The sequence below is a fragment of the Manacus candei genome, unplaced genomic scaffold (assembly GCF_025592945.1).
Source record: "Manacus candei isolate 608988 ecotype Guabito, Panama unplaced genomic scaffold, ASM2559294v1 h1tg000056l, whole genome shotgun sequence".
NCBI lineage: Eukaryota > Metazoa > Chordata > Aves > Passeriformes > Pipridae > Manacus > Manacus candei.
Window position 1 is genome coordinate 5,553,612 of NW_026138104.1, and position 17,186 is coordinate 5,570,797.

General features: G+C 36.2%; 1 protein-coding gene across 1 annotated transcript in view; it reads left to right on the forward strand.

Moving 5' to 3' along the window:
- The window catches only part of PLXDC2 (plexin domain containing 2), a 254,160-nt gene that overhangs the window by 70,668 nt on the left and 166,306 nt on the right, over nt 1-17,186 (forward strand). The window lies entirely within an intron of this gene.

Sequence of the window (17,186 nt, forward strand, 5' to 3'; positions counted from 1 at the left end):
ACAGAAATATTCTAATCTTCACTGTAGGTATTTTATTTCAGTTTATTCAGTGAGGTCTATTTAGTGATTTTTTCCCTAAAAGTTAAGAAATGGTCTGAAATTGGAAAAGCCTGAAAGTTGATCATATTTTTAATTTACAGTTTATGGTTAAAATACAAGAGAAGTACTGCTTACTAGTTCTAAAATTTTTAAGACTGGGCTAACCAAAGTCAATGTATTTAAATTGCAAAATGAAGATATTTGTATTTGAAATAATTTTATTTATTTAATACTTTAAATTTAGGTAGATTTTTCTTTTTACTTCTCTAGTGCATTTAAGTGTTTAGATTAAATAATATGAGTGAGAATCATTCCACCTAACATTAGTTGTTGAATTCCAAGCAAAAAGTTTGTCTTCCCATTTTAGTCAGAGGGAGAAGATAGCCATTACAGAAGACAAATCACCTCATCATTAAAAAGAGGAATCACATTATGAAGTTGCCTCTTATCTCCACTGACTGCAAACAGAACCTACGTTGCCTGCAGAGACTGGGTGCTTAACTTTATATGGGTGAAGTTAAGTGAGATTACTCCCTTACTAAATTAGTTTAATATTTACTTTTCTGTTTACCTTAAACTGAAATACAATCTTCTGTTTGTATGCATAGACCTAGATAAAGAATAACCATTAACTTGTCAGTAAGAAATACTCCATTCACTATTTTCATACTTAATAAAACATAAACATTAAGGATTTGAATAAATTTTACTAAGTGACACAATTATGTTGGCTGCTGTTTATAGGTATGTTTGGTCTAATGTTCCCTGGTTCCAGTAAGAGAGGAAAAATTACCAGCCATAAAGACTCATCCTTTCTTTAAAGAAAAAAACTGTACAAAATTAAAAACAAGATTAAACTTGAAGATTTAAGTGAAGCTCTTCTGCTGACTCATTTAAGTCCTGATTAAATTTGGTGATTCCAATCATTTTGATTTAGTTCTGTGCACTCTTACATACAGTGAATTGTCCCATTAATTTTAATGAGTCTATTTTATGTGGAAAACAAAACACCTGCTCACGTCTTTGCAGAGAGTAGACATTGCAGCATAAGGTTTCTACTCTAATTGTTAGCTAGTCTTGGGTTTACTATTAATTTATAGTATCATATTTTCCTTAAAGAGGTAGCACATATATTAACTGCTTCCTCTACAAGTTTTATGTCAGTGGTGAGATTGTTGAAGTCTTTTTTCTCTGACTGAAGTGAGTCACACAAATATTTTGCTTGGTTCCTTCAGAAGCTGGTCTGTGAACTAGGCAGAGCTTAAGGAAAGATGAAAGTAAAGGAGTAGAGTATCTTTGCTTCTATAAAACTACTTCTTCGACTTCTAAGCTTGTTAACAGGGAAAGAGAGAGATTTATTTATTTATTTATATTTAACATCTATCATTTCAATACCAAAAGTGCCAGTACAAAATGGCTGTGGAAATTTAGGTTCATGCTAGGACTAGAAGCCAGATTAATTGACAGGTTATTTGTACTCTATTTCTGATTCAAATAAATTCAGTAATGTAGTGCATTTTGTAAGATTTACCACTGGAAAAGGTCAAAGGACTAAATCGATGACAGCTGACAGGACTGTACATATTGTCAATATGCTTGCTAGTACTCCTAGCAAACCTGCTAAACTTGGAAGTAAAAATTAATCTACTGATAATGTCGAGTCTTTAAAGAAGCATTCAACAAATGCACTCACTTGTGGCTTTGTACTGAAATATTTAAATTTAGCCTTTTCATGCTGGCCGTTTATTATTCCTCTGAAAGTAGCAGCTATGCAAGTGTAGAAGAGAGAGAAGATCACTTTATCAGAGGTCCAGACATCTGGTAGGCAAACATGTAATAGTATTCCCAAAACCTCATGTTCAAAAAGTAGGTCAGGAGAAAAAAAATAAGAATTCAGAAGAGCCATCATGATTTACTGTATAAGTAAAAAGTAAATGAAAAGCATCAGCTAAGTTTTGGCTCTATACGCTTCCATTATTAGGCTGAGAAAGACTGCAGGACGTGTGCATTCAGTATGTCAGTATGACTTTATCAGGAAAAAGCAAAAGCACCTTTATCTCTAAAACTGATGCAAAAGGGATGTTTTTTACTAAAGACAAACAGGACTTCACAAACTTGCTGATATCTTGGTGTGGCACCTGGCATTCTAAAGGTTAGAAAAAGTAACTTGGGCTGTCAGGACTTTGAAGAGGAATATTTTTTTAATGTAATGGAGATTTGATTTGATTTGATTTCTGAAACAGTAATTTTTTTATCATGCATCGTGAGCAACCATTCTGAAAACAGATCTAGCACATGTTGATAATGTTTAGTTTTCAGTCCACCCAAGTGAATGAATAGGTCTTAGCTCTTGGTTCCAAAGGCAGCAGCAGCAGCTGATGTGAGGAGCTATATTTTTGACACCCAGCTCTGGTTTGTGTTTGCTGCAGGAAGAAGTTATTCCCCTGCCTTACCATCCCTTGGAGAGTTCAGGTCATGCAGCAGTGCTCTGTCCTTCTTATTTTTACTTAGTAACAGCACTTCAAATGATTGAAAGAGAGAGGGGAGGGAAATATTCTTCTTATTTATTTTCATATAAATCCCTTCAACACTCAGTAAAACCAGTATGATGTTTAGAGAACACATTGAAGTGTGGAAATATCTTTAATCATTAGTGTTGTGGGATAGACTACAATGCATCCTACCACAGCACTCCCGCATATGAGGAGCTACATCACCACTCCTATGTGTTAGTAAAGGTTGTGATTTCACTGGACATTTCTGTTCACCTTTATGCCTAACTTGCAACATTCTAAGCCTTGTTAGAGAACATAAGAATTTCCTGCTAGTTAATCTCCAGCAGTTATAATCCAAGTACACATATATATTTGTGTACGTGCCTTTGAAATGCAAATCTGTTCCTTGGTTTTTAGAGTCCAGACATTATTTTATGTGACCACCATTTAATCAGTATCGTGCTTGAGCCTCACTGAAGTTGGCAGAGTTACAGATGTTATTTTATGTGATCTGCATTTAGTCACAGATGCTCTCTGAGTCTTGTTAAACATCCTAGGATCACAGAGATTCTATTTTAACATCATCTAACATAGTAACAAGAAACTTTTTGCTAGTGAGATGTATACTTACATTTCCTCATTTCCTTCATTTAACTAACTTAGTTTATCCTGGAAACATCAAGGAAAGGATTCCCTGTCCAACTCCTCCTATTTCAAAAATTAGTATGAAAACATTCTCTCTCCCTGCCTGTCTACTTCTCCCGTTTCGTCTCCCTTCCACCGTCTCTCTCTCTTCCCTTCTCCCTTTCTCATCTTCTCCTCTTCTACATGGCTGAAATCTAAGAAACATCTGTTATATAAAATATTTTTTTACCAAACTCTTCAGAAAATACAGAAGTATTTTTAATAGTTTATTTTTCTTCTTATATTTTGTTGATTATTTTACAGATATTTATTTTAACCAGGTATTTATTTTAGTTCATGATGGCCGAAAAACCCAGGATTTTCTCTTAAAACAAGCCTTGTTACTCACCCATACTTAAATGACTTGAGGATTGCAATCGAAGGTTATATTTATGTTACACTGTACTGCTGAAGTTGTCATTGACAGCAAGATTCACTGAGGTTTTTTACAATTCTCTGTCACAAGTCAAATTCAATATTATCTTTATCGTGCTACAAAGGTTTACACCAAGGCTACAGTCCATGAACAAAATAATTTAATAAGTTCAGCAAATCCTAGGGCTATGCTTACACTTGAGTATGAATTCTTGGTGGTATGAAGGAGGACCTTTCACATGTTGGGCTCCTAAGTAGCTAATGTAGCTCTGGTGAGTAGCTGTCAGTGACAAATTTTGATAAAGTTAGCCTCTCTTCTTAGTTCAAAAAAACTTGCTACCTTGTTTCTTACTCCTCAAACCAAATGTTTTTAGAGTGATGTGGATCAACAACATGTACTGCAAAATCAGAAAGTGTTGCTTATCTGTATTTGATCGGAGAAATTGTATGACATTTAATAAGATCTGTGCCGTGGTTTATACTCCTTGTAAAATGAAATTGGGATACTTAATATTTCCATTCTAAGTATGCAATGGATAAATATGGATAAATATTGTATCAACCATACATTGCAAATGTTTTAACATCACTGGTCTGCATTTTTTTAGAACAAAGAAAGCAGGCTTGAATTTTTGAGTATATTCCACATTCATGCACTGTTATACATTTTTAAGTCTTATTAGGAGAAAAAAGATTTTGTTTTTAAGGGCATAATGATGAGCACATCTTTAGTCTTTGGTCATGGAGTGTTTTTTGCTGACAGTAATGGTTTCTTTTTCCCCACACATATTTTTTACACTGTTGGGGTTGTGGGGGGACGGAAATAGATAGAGGCATGTTTCCAAGACCTTCTGTAATAATTAATCTTATTTATTCTTTTTAGTATTTTTCTTCATGTTCATTATTTGACTGTACATACTTTGCAGCTAATAAAAGCTTGCTAAAACTTCCCCTAGGGTGTACACAGAGTGTGTTCTCATGTAGAATGTTGTTGAGAGTGGGAGTGTTCATCACCTCTCTACAGCCTGAGGTGCTTTGCAGTGGGTGTGCACCTGTGTGTGCACGTGAGCATATCTGCTGTATAACTAATATCTGAGAAATTAGAATTACAATGGCCCTTCCTAAAATGAGAATAAGTTTTGAATTTAGGAGAGATCTTTTAAGGCAATTTCTTGCCTTTATTAATATATAAACTGCTTCAGAGTTGACAAGAGCTTCCAGATTAAGTTGCTTAATCCTATGCAGGTTTTTGTCACATTAATCCATTGCCTCATTTTGTCTTAATTGCCTCTTAATTGTCACACCTTACACCTGTACTCTCCTTTAGGAGGGGCTTTTTATTCCAATTGGACACAAAAAAATCTTTCTTATTTTTGTGGAAAAGGTATAGAAGAAGAAAGATCAGTAATTCTTTTTTTGAGCTTCTTGGTTTTTTTCCACCTGGAACACTCAGATTTAAGTTCCAAAAAAGTTTCCAGTGTGGCTTGTTGAAGGCATCAGGAGCACCCCATGCCAAGAAGCACTTTTGTTCCTTGGTGTGTAAAATGAAGCAGAGGTCTACAAACACTAAAAAAAATAGTGAGAAGGGGGAATAAGTGGCAAGGAGTGAAAGAGAAGAAATAGAAAATAAAGAATAGGCTGCAAAAGAGGGAGGAAGGTGGATGAAAAGAAAACATTGAAGAAGTTATGCTAAATAAATGACAGAGGTTGGCATCCATCTATCCATATGCTATGGTCAGAGGCTTCACTGGAGGATGAGACCAGTTAGGTGTTTATATTTGAGGATAAGTGAATTCAAATCACAGCCATACCAAGTCCTTCTCTGAGAGAGGAAAGGTACCTCTGTGCGTATCTGTGTTTCCATGATTCAATCATATGTATGTACATATGTCTTGGATCTGCAGTTTGATGCCAGCAACAAAGAATCATTATTTTTAATGATGCTTTTTATGAGATTTAATTAAATTTATCAAAAAGAAAAATTCATAAATTGGTTATATTTGTATGTAGCAAGTCAGCAATGGCATAATCAGCATAGACATATAGACTCTCAGTGAGTGAAGCGACAGAAGGACAGTGAGATCAACCCTGTCAAGAATACAAAATAAGTGTTTCTATCCTAATTTTATATTAAAATGGGGACTTTCCTTTTGATATATTCTTCTGCTCTTATATTTGATACACTGCCATCATTCTCAGCTGCACTCTCAGAGAAGACAGTGTTCACCTTTACTTTTAAGCAAAGTGAATTAAATAAAAGAAATATCTTTTTTTTCCTGTTGTAGTATCACTGCTATTTAGTATTACTTTATCTGCTTGATGTTATTCGGCAGGACCAGTTGGAGCTGCAGACAAAGCTGTTAGGAAGAAAGCAGGAAAGCACAGAACAGTTTCAAACGTGAAATGTCTCAAAAAGTGAGGCCCTGTGAGAGTAGAGGGAGTGCTAATAACAGGGAAATGTCATCCTCCATTCGGGTGAGCTAACAAGATCATAAGGCTTAGGTCTGAAAGACAGAGAAAGCTTAAAAGTGCCTCTCAACCCAGGAGAAAAGAGCATCAGCCAAAACTTCTAGAAATGTTTTTCTGACAAATTGCTGAAAAGCTGTTGCAGCAGGGTTATGCTTCTTTACTCTGCTTTTACCTCAGCTTGCAATGAAGGGACAATATTTAAATAAGAACTTACAACCTGAATTATTAAATTAATTTCTTGTTTCAGTGGGAGTTAGTGATGCTAAGTACTGAATATTCTAGATATTTCTGAGAGTCTGAACCAAGCTACATAGGCCAATTAAAATTTTAATCCTCATTGAGCAAATAACTAATGCATTATTTTGTTGAAACACTTTCAGTATCTTTAAAAATATTTGTGTTCCAGAGAGAAGAGGTTTTCTTTAAGTGAAGTACCTAAGGGGTCTTCTTTTCTGGAGTACTGAACAGGAATTTTTCCTGATCCAAGCCAAGAAGAGCCAGATCATAATGGATCGTGCCTCAGAGCAAGGCAAAAGAGTCCAAGCCTGCCAGCTGAGATAGGTGGTAGGGAGAGAGGGAAGGGATCTAAATTAAAATTGTGACATAGTGAACAAGGTGTGTTGTGACTTACATGTGAGTAAACTGCCAAAGGACCATGCTGATCATCTCTTGAAAGATATGGACAGTATTTGTGGAGAAAGGTCATGTCTTGAGAGAGACAGGACAAAAAAGGGAGCACTTACTAGAAGAACCCATCACTTGAGTTCTTGATTTCAGCTGTTCAACGTGTAAGAAGCCTGTTCATGAATATTAAAAATCTTCAGTGTCCCAAATGTTTTTTTAGCTTAGTTTAATAGCTTAAGCACAGTGTTCAGCAATCATCAAAGAATAAGAGCTCTGCACTTTCTTTGGGATACATTAGGTGAGACAAACCTGTCAGCATGGCCAGTTTCCTGTGTCAGCCCTGCTACTCTAATAGTGCTTTTGAACACTGGAAGCACAATTTGTGTTTTCTTTGCTTTGGCTTAGTGCCAGTCATCTGAAAAATGTGCTTTGCTCTTTTAAGTGTATTAAACTATGCTTGTAGAGTGAGTTATGTTGATAGCTTGTTTTCTTGGAGGGGAAGACAGCAATAAAAACGATTTGTGACCTTTTCTTTTAAAAGATGGACTTCAGACATCCAAGAAATCAGGATTTGTCCAACATGAGGCCCTTTCACTTGCTCACTTGCTATTATCCTTTTCACTGTCTGGTTTTTTTGTTTTGTCCCTTTTTTACAGTCATTCTGAGGGTGATGTTTAAAAAAAAGGAAAAATCTGAAAAATACAGTAAGGATGTCTGAATCGCTTCATATTCTTATAAACTGATCTGTGGGACTTGTGTGAAGGAGAGAAAAGCTGTTAATATATGTAGAATTAATTCTGATGAATTATTTAACATGTAGGAATATAGTGTATAATCTCTTTGAATAATCCTTCCATTTTAAAGCCTTCAGTTCTTTTGGGATTGAACAATGCTGGCTGATAGTACTGAGAGTTGTAATACATTCTGATATATCCTGTCTCATTTTAGTACAGGTAAATTAAAAGCAAATTTAATTCTAATTAGCCAGATGTATTGCTCGAAGGGCTAGGTCTGTGAGGTAAAATACAAGCTTTTAATTTCTTGTGATCTGAAATTGGGGTTATCTATGATTGATTATTTGAACATCTGAAAAATTAAGAAAGTCTTAAGCAAATGAAATGGAAAGCCTGAGAAATTATGGTAGCTTGCATCCAGAGCCATTATAAGACTGCTGTTCACCACAGTGTGTTATGGCATTTAAACAAAGATGTGGTTTTCCTTATGTATTCTGAGCAAAAAAGTCAGTAAGTGCCAGAGCTTTCTGAGCCTGATATATGGGTTCCTTGGAAAAATCTATGATGTATGATAGTCACTTGTTTGACTTTTTTCTTACTTGACTTAACTTGAAAACATGGCAGTGCCATCTCATTGGGATACAAAGTCCAGTTTGGTTTCTGAATAAACCAGAAAGCTCAGAACAGAAACCTATTAGGATATATTAGGTTTCGGCTCCAGTTAATCTGCCATATTTCATGAAGGAAATTTCAGCAGGGTCACAGAAATAAATATGATCCAATGGTGCTATGATTGTAAAATGTGGTATTTGGGGCACTTCAGGTGAATGAAAACTAATTACATTGTGCAGAGAACAGGTATGACTTTTTTTTTTCCTGCAGTGCTGCATGGAGCTTGGCCTTCCATCTTCTGGAGGGATTAACTAAAACTGGAATAGGCACTGAAGGAAGAGCAAAATTAAATACAGAGCTGTCAAAAAGAAAAAAAACTAAGAGGTCTTGGCTTGTTTAGCATTCGAAAATGGAAGCTGAGTTGGTTGATGTCCTGCATGATTAGCAGGGTAAATAACACAGAGGAGAAGATCTATTTAAACTATAGAATAATACTGGCGCAGGAACAAATACATGCATACTACTTATGAATACATCTAAGTCAGAATTTAGGAGAAATATATAAGATGTTCTTGGATAGCTTTCTGCTAGGTTAGTAAGACCAAGCTATTGTGTGACTACTAATATGATCAATTGATGAAGGAGCTTGTGAATTATGGAGGTATTAAGTTTTCTACATAGAGTGAACAAGATAAAGAGACAGAATTATACCTTTGGGTCAGCTTATTTTTTTTTTATGCGCTCAACTGGATATATGAGTCTTGAGATGTTTTCTGTAAGAGGTTACTGATCTATCAAAATTACCACAGGTTTACTTGAGGACTAAACTCTCCTTTATTTATACTATGATCTCATGTGCACTTTAAATCTGTCCTTCTCTTCCTATTCCATGCCTCTTTTTATGGTCTCCAAGTGCCTTTCAGAAACATGTTGATTAATATAACTATAATGTATCATACAAATTATTCATTTTCTCTTTCTTTCTCATAGTCTTCAGGAGAAAGTGGTGTGCCACACACACACATAGACAGAGGCACACAAACATGTATGGGAAGGCATGCTGAAAAAATGGACTTTATCATAGCATGTGTGGGTGAGGTGTTGGGATTAAGCAGATTTTCATCCTGTATTCTTTTACAGATCTCTGTATTTTGGTCAAATTATAGGAGAAACTAATGTGGAGCATCCTGACTGAGTTCCTCAAGCCTGTGCCCGAGGAAAAGTTTTAGATACTCCAGAAATCACTAAGGGTCATTTTTTCAAAGGCAAATGTGTCAGAGGAAGCAAGCAGGCATACTGAGACTTTCAGAAGCATTTTTGTAAGTCTTTTATTTTGATCAGCTGGAATTGAGCACTGAAAATTGAGCCAGTGATCTACCTCATTTGATGTGTACCTAACTTGGCAAATTTCTTATTGAGATCCTTAAAGACAAAAAATAAAATCAGTCTGACATGATATTTTATAAGGAATCAGCATCATGAAAAGTTTAATGCTTATAAACTTCTGAATGGTTGGGGTTTTTTAAATTATGTTAACATATATACTATATGTCTACATATAGTTTAGGTTGATATTGCTTGTTGATGTAACTGTAGTCTAAAGGAAGGTGTTTACAGCAACCCATACTGTGGAGAAAATGCAATATTTGTGTTGATAACAGCTGTAATCCCTTGAGAGTACATTGTTTCATGTTTCTGGTGTAAAGCTGGAATAATAAATTTATATGTTGCTAAGTCCAAAAGATTATTTGTCAAGATGGAGAACAGTGTTCCCGACAGCTTTAGTAGTAGGATGTGTGGCTTCCAAAAGGCAGTACAGAAAAACATGGTACATTAAGAGACAGGTGTTTGCTTAAATTTCACTCCAATTCAACCATTTTTTTAATAGATAGTGATAACACTTATAAACAAATGTCAGAAGAGCAAACTGATTGTGAGCACATAATTTCAGGCTATTGCAACTGAATCTGTGAATCCTGGTTTCTGTACATTTAGGGCATGTATTCCATAGTCATGTGTAGTTTAGGGTAGCAGACTTAGAATTAATTTTCTCAAAGGCAGATTGTAACAAACACCGCAGTCCTAGAAAAAATCCGAGTGCTAGTCAACTGCAATAAAAACACCATTATGACAAAGATTTAATAATGTACAAGGCTTCATGGAGGATTCTAACTCCTCTGTAATGTACCTGTCTTTCTAAAATATGAATCATTCTGTCAAAATCTGACCAGTGACAGCATAAGCTGCTGTGATGGTGTTTCATTAACTGTCCATTTATTGGTTTTATATTTAATGTATGGTCTTTATAACTGCAGTTGTTTCAATTGGGCTTGTCAAAACTTACACTACAATCGATACTAATTGTCACCCTTTTTTAGCTTGTTCTGTTAAGTTGCCAAAAATCAAATGGATGTAAGTTGAATTATCTTCCACTTCTGAAACTGTGATCTCTAATTCAAGATATTTTGATAGGTTAACATGCTTTTCTGCTTCTCCTCACTCAAATAAAGAGTACTTCAATTTCTAATGCTGTCAAACTAGAAATGCCCCTCCACTGAAATTTGGAGAAAACAATTCAAAATAGTCAAAAAAGGCAAAAGTGTCAAGAGATGAAAATCTGCTAGATGTGAGGTTCCCTCTCACACCATATTTTGGGTCCTGTTTTTAAAAAGTAGAATAAAGCAAAGCCAGGCAAGTTATCGTATTTTCTTTAAAGTGAAATTCTGTGAATCTGCTGAATAAAATGCTGTTTGGGCAAGGCTTAACAATCATGTGCTAAGTCAATTCAGCAAAAAAAAAAAAGTGATAATTGAAAGTTTAGTTGTTCTACTGATGGTGTTTAAACAGCATTAAAGCCTGACTCAAAACATGAAATAAGTGAAAGTATTATTTTTTTCTAAGAAAAAACCCCAAACCAAACCAAAACTAAAAACAACCACCCCACACATATCTTCCATTCAGCTCAGTATAACATCTTTGAAGAAAGACCAATTACATAGTTTTACCAAAATGGTACAAAAGCACTGACAAATTGGTTCCCAAAATGTCTGTTCCTCCTCATCTTTCCAAAGATGTTTAGTAGATAATGTCTTGTGACTGTCAAGTAGTTAATATATTTGCTTCATTAGGTTAGAACAACACATGGAAGATAAATTCAGCTCTTATTAAATTAATTGAAAATTCTCATTAACAAAATCAGTGTATGGCACTTCAGAGTAAATTGTCATTGGAACAGCAGTTGTAGATTCAAATTTGTGCCTGTAAATTACACACAGATTTGAATCTATTTTTTAATTTAAAGAATCCCTCTAAAATCCAAGAGGATAGATATATCTATTATAGCTTTCCAGCTCTAGAAGATCATTGCTACCAGGTCCACTATACCAGTCAGGTAATGTTCTGGTTAACTGAAGAAACAGTACAGCCTCATATGTTCTGATCTTGAAAAGCAACAAGATATAGCTAAAATACTGAATCACTGTGTATGTAATCATTTTTTAAGCATTGTTATCTTACTGATTTTGTGTCCACTGTACACTAGTTAATCACTCCAAGGAAATGTCCCACCATTACCTCTTCAAACATTTCATCTTTCTTCCACCACAGTCAGCAGCTATTTTGAGGTTTGAAATAAGCTTTTGTCTTCAATTGTATGTCTGCTAATGTCAATAACAAAATTACTGCTGACCTCATAGAAGGTAAAACAAGGTCCTTAATACTTCCCAAAAGCTGGATTCTTGTTGCAGCAGTCCCAGATGTTATTTTATTTCTGTTTTATTGTGTTAAAACAGATAAGTGTTAAGACAGATGTCACTGCATGGTGCAGATACATATGCACTTCCAAATTCTTTTCCATTATGTGCTGGGAAGTACAGGTTGCAGCGTTTGTTTCATTACACTTGGCAGAAATAATGGCACTTGGAGAGAAAGTTACATGACCAGTGCTAGAGCCTGCTTTTGGCATTGGCCTTTCACCAGAGCCTGATTTAGAAGGAGAATTTCTCCAGAAGAATGGTCTACTTCTATTGAGATGAAAGACAAAGTCATGCTGTCTCCCTTTGGTTTCAGTCAGATGCACTTAGAATATTTGTAAGGAGTAGCAGCTGTTCGCAGCAGCATTAATCTGGCAAATTAGTGCCTGGGTTAGCCTAGTCTAGGTATGAAAATCCTTTATAAAAAGCTGTCTAAGAGCTGTTTTGTTCAAGCTGGCATTGTATTCTCTCTTGTGAACCAGTGAGGTGTCTAAGGGAATATGTCACGTGGTTCTCAGAGCTGCATTTGACTGCACACCTTTGGTTTAATTACTTCCTAAAAGTGAAAGAGATACTCTATTCTTTTTACGCCCTAGCAGATGTAAGTTTAAGCCACCAGTGCAGGCAAGACATTTCCTTCAGTGTGCAATGCTCTAGATATCTGTCTGCAGCCTATCTTCCCACCAGTAAAGAGAGTGTCTATTGACTGCCTATTATCTTCTGCCTCCTACAGGTACTGTGAGTTGTTCTTTGAAAAGTTGTAATCATATGTGTACAAGTTACAGTTTGATGGCAGAATCATAAACTTTGTGTGTGGAAGCCCGTTAGACAGCAGCAATTACACTGTCATTTCTGGGATCACAACATGCTGAGATGATAAAGGGCAAAAGCAGCAAAATAAAACATTGAAATAACCAGAAAGTGTACCTTTGGTTACTCAGGCATGGTCCAGAAGATCCAAAAATGGGTTGCATACCTATATCTTTAGTGTGAAGAAACCTGTATCAAGCATGTGGTTGTGACCACGGATATGGAGCACAGCCCTGGTGTGCCGTACAAATTTACATTTGAGACATGCAGTTCCACATGTTCTTTTTTGAGACTTTATTAAACCCTTTGCTTTGAAACTTCTTTGTTCTGTCTCAAACATTTCTCTGAGAGACTGAATAGAAAAATTCTATATTAATAGTCAAAATAATAGGCAGTGCAGAGAACATAAAGCCTGTACAATGTGATGCTGTGATTTGTGACCTGGTGCTGGTGTTGCAGTTAGTACTCACCATGTCAGAACAGGGCTCGAGGGATTGCCTGGCACCTCTCCCTGAACCACAATTTTCCCAGGGCTGCAAGGATTGCTAGCAGCAATGGGAGCCATCCTAACAGGCTGGGTCTTGACCAGGAGAAGCATCTGAAGTTCTGGGTCCCATTGCTTCCTGGTTGCTGCATGCCAGCAGCTGCCTGCAGACCTTATGGTGCCAATGGCACCCTCTCACCCCCTGCAGCTCAGGGAATCTGTTAGTGTCTTTCTTTCCCGTGTTAAGTATGGTTGTGTTGTAGCCTCTGGTGTCTTTTACTTGCAAAGTCCTTTGACTCCTTAAACCACCTTTATTTTTATGCATAGAGAAGTAATACTTGCATTCTGCAAGTAAGTTATTTTGCTGTATGAGAAAAGAGGAGAGGAAGCAAGAGAGAAGTGTCTTCTTTCTGACTTGCTCAAAAGGAAATTGAGTTCTACCCCTGTAGTCATGAATTCCATCAGTTTCTCCAGCTCTGCTCCTCTTTCTGCTCAGCTTTTTCGGTCAGTAAAAATGTACTATGTGATATATAAGACAAAACTATACCTTAAAAATGCAATATTAGTTACTTTGATATATGACCTGAAGAAGTCAAGGTCCTCTATAATTTGTGGTTGTGTTGGCAATAGAAAATGGGAACTTGCTGGGAGATCCTGGAGTAAAGACTGTGGTAGAAGGTCATCTGTCTATGCCATCTTGTGTTTTTTGTCTTGTGGTATGCAATTACCAGGTATGAACCAAAGGGGCTCTTGAGCTGCAAGGAATAAATGAAAAACCTGATTTCCCTGGAAATTTGGTTGCATGTTCAAAGTTCCCATTTCATCAGATAATCTCTTGCATCATTACCCAGCAATGAACTAAAATTAGGGCCAGGATAAACAGGATGTTAAAATAAAATGCTGCAGCATACCAGCATTACAGATGTCTGCGCAACCCACACACCTTGTCTGTCTCGGCAGCTGGACACAGGATCTTTAGGTCCAAGAGTATTCTGAATGTAAGACTGCCTCAGTGGTCGTAGTACCTCATAGCTGTATTGCTTCTGGTAATCACCTATGGCTGATACCAGAGGGAAGGGAAGGGAAAATATGTTGTCTCTTGTACGTGCCTGAATAGTCATGGATGGTATTAATCCCTTCTCTGCCTCCATGCAGGGGTGAACACCAAAAAAAAGCCCTGATTGCAGTTGTGCCTCTGTCCCTGTTTGTGTCATAGCTGGGTGCAGGGAGATGAACAGGAGACAGGCAGGGCCAAAGGCAGCAAAAGATCTTCTAATCTCAAGTGAATTGCACATTAAAAATGTGATCTCTCAGTTTGCAGAATTTCTGGATTACACTGTTGTAAACATACTTAGAGATGGTTTTAGTGAATGTGTAAAATTTCTATCTACAATATGTTATTATTTTTGTCTAATCCAGAAATTACTCAAAGCCAGGTTTCTATTTAATGAGCCAATACTAGAGGCTCTTGTACTTGCTAATAGACTATATTTGTTTTCAAAGGGCTCCATTACTTTTGAATTGGGATAATTATTTTCTTTTAATTTCTTTTTAAATTAAAAGGCTAAAACAGATTGCTTCAAAGTTTATTTGTTAAAAGATGCCTTCAGGTTGAGCAATAATACAGTCTGTTCCAAGAGCAGAAAATGGTTACGGTCAAGTTAGACTTTTTGCAGGTAGAAGAGGACAGAAAAAATTGCTTTCCAAGGTACAGAAATACAAGCAAGATAACTGTGGGAAAAATAAAATATTAACAATAGGGTTGTAAGATTTTGTTATTCTGATAGTATTTTCTAAGTGAACTAGAAAAATATTGCTTCTCTTTAGAAACGCATTAAAATTAATCATAAATCAAACAGGGCAACAGGACACTTTTCTGATCTTACAAATACCAAGAGACATTTATAACATTTCCATTTTATGTTTTAGAATGATTACCATCCTGAGGAAACTTTTTACAGGGCATTATTAATATGAAGATCTCCAGATATTGAAACTAGAAGTGTTTTATATCACTGGTCAATGTGCCCACGGTGAGTGCAATACACTAATGGAGGTGATGTGGAAGGCAGTGTGAAAGGTTTCCCTTTCTATCCCAACTTGTATAACATCATTGACTTTCTTTGAAGTACTTTTCCTTGCAAGAAATTTTCTGTGAATCACTCGCTCCATTGGTCCCCACTTTCTTCTTTGATATTTCTTTATGAAAAAGCAATTAATGCTGGCAGTGCAGCTCAGCAGAGGCCTTCCCATGTTCTTAATGCATCCTTTGGGCATGAATAAAAGAGACAGCAGTCTCATTGCAAGGCTGCATTCTTGTTTTAAGAACATAACACAATTTCTTTTGGAGTGAGAAATTTATTTAATTTTTCCTTCTAGAGATATTTTTAAGAGATAGGGAAGTGTCTGTAATCTGTTGCCTTGCATCCAAATCACACTAGGGATTTACTTGACTCAGAATCTAGTGCATAAAGACACCATTATTTCAGCAATCAGGGAAACTAGAGACATTAAAAAATAGTAGTGCTATTAAACCATCACTGATAAGTAGTTTGTTAACAATAACTCACTGTAAGGTGGTGTATTGTCATCATGCTCAAACTTCAGGTTGATCATGAAAATATGAACATGGGGAATTTTTTCTTTCCAGTTCAAGGACTCCACCCTTTGTGAAGTTGTCTGGCTTTATCCTGATTGCATTTTAGCAGAGGAGACCTGTCACTCAAAGTCCTTTTCAGGTTGCTGCTCTTTGTAAACTCTTCCAAGAGAGAATACACCCATGCAAAGATTTGCTGTTTAGAAGTTAACTGTGTCTTAACATGCATTAAATTATCATGGAATTTACTCCCAAGGTAGAAAGAGTCAAATAATGGTAGTGCAAGATGACCTGTTTGTAGGATTGTATTCCATTTCAGTGGGAACCAGAGGCATTCAGTGACTTGCAAGATCAGGAGTTTAATATCTGTAAATGGAATAGACAGTGAGTATATCCTCACAGTGTATAATCAGCCTTCAGTGAGTTGAATTTAGAAATTAAGCTTTGCAGAGCACTGTGTGTAACTTGACAGCACTGCCAGCTTACCTGTAGGTCTGAACTTCACAGTGTGACTTCGTTTGATATCATCTCACAGATTACTATGTCCAGGTAAAATTGCAAGAAAAATTCAGCACTTATATTCTGAAAAAATAATAAAACCCAGGTGATGAGCCCTGGAAAATATTTTATGGAACCACTGTTTTTTGGGTTTTTTCTTTGGGGGGGGGAATGTTGATTTTTATACATATAGTCTATATAAAGTTTCTTGGGAAGGAAGTGTTTATCCATGTATTCCCTGGAATGTTAAGGAAGTTGCCACATGCTTGTGAGAACTCTGTCTTCAGTCACTTTTGCAGAAGTGTTGATTATTTTGGGGATGGGATTTATCCAATCAGTTGAGATTCTACCCTTGGGCGAATTTGGCCTCGTTTTCTGACACCTTTTGTATTCTTGTTCTAGCTGTGGGGAATACAGCACATGCTCTGCCACATGCAGAGCTGATGAATTTCCAGATTTGCTTTGTGTTTTCATTATTCAGACTTGTGAATGTGTCATGAGAGGGTGAAGGTTATGCACTTGATACTTTGCCTGTCTGCATTTTCATATGCTGAAGCACAAGCTTATTTTGAAAGCTAGAAAATGACATGGTGTAGATAAAATATGTTTCTTATATTACCTAAAATAATTTTGCTTTTTTTTCTAACTAATGTGAAAATTCATTAATTTTCATTGTAGATGCCATTAGTCTCAAATGCACGTCCAAGAATTCTCACCTTCATTACAATACAGTGGTACATATGGTACTGCTGGCTCAAATTCGTGCTGTGTGAAAGAAAATGGAAATATCTTGGGTTTGGAAGCTTTTAGTATCCCTCATTCTTCATATTCACACTCTTATTCTTCAGGGCATTAAATGCCTTCTAATATTTTAGTGCAGGCCAAGGAGCACTAATCCACAGAAGGAGACAGTTTTCCACCCAAAAATTAGACAAGGAAAATAAATAGTAACTTGTCTGTCTCTGCAGAGTAAATAACTGAGAACAGATAGAAAATGGGGTTAGAGTAATTTTA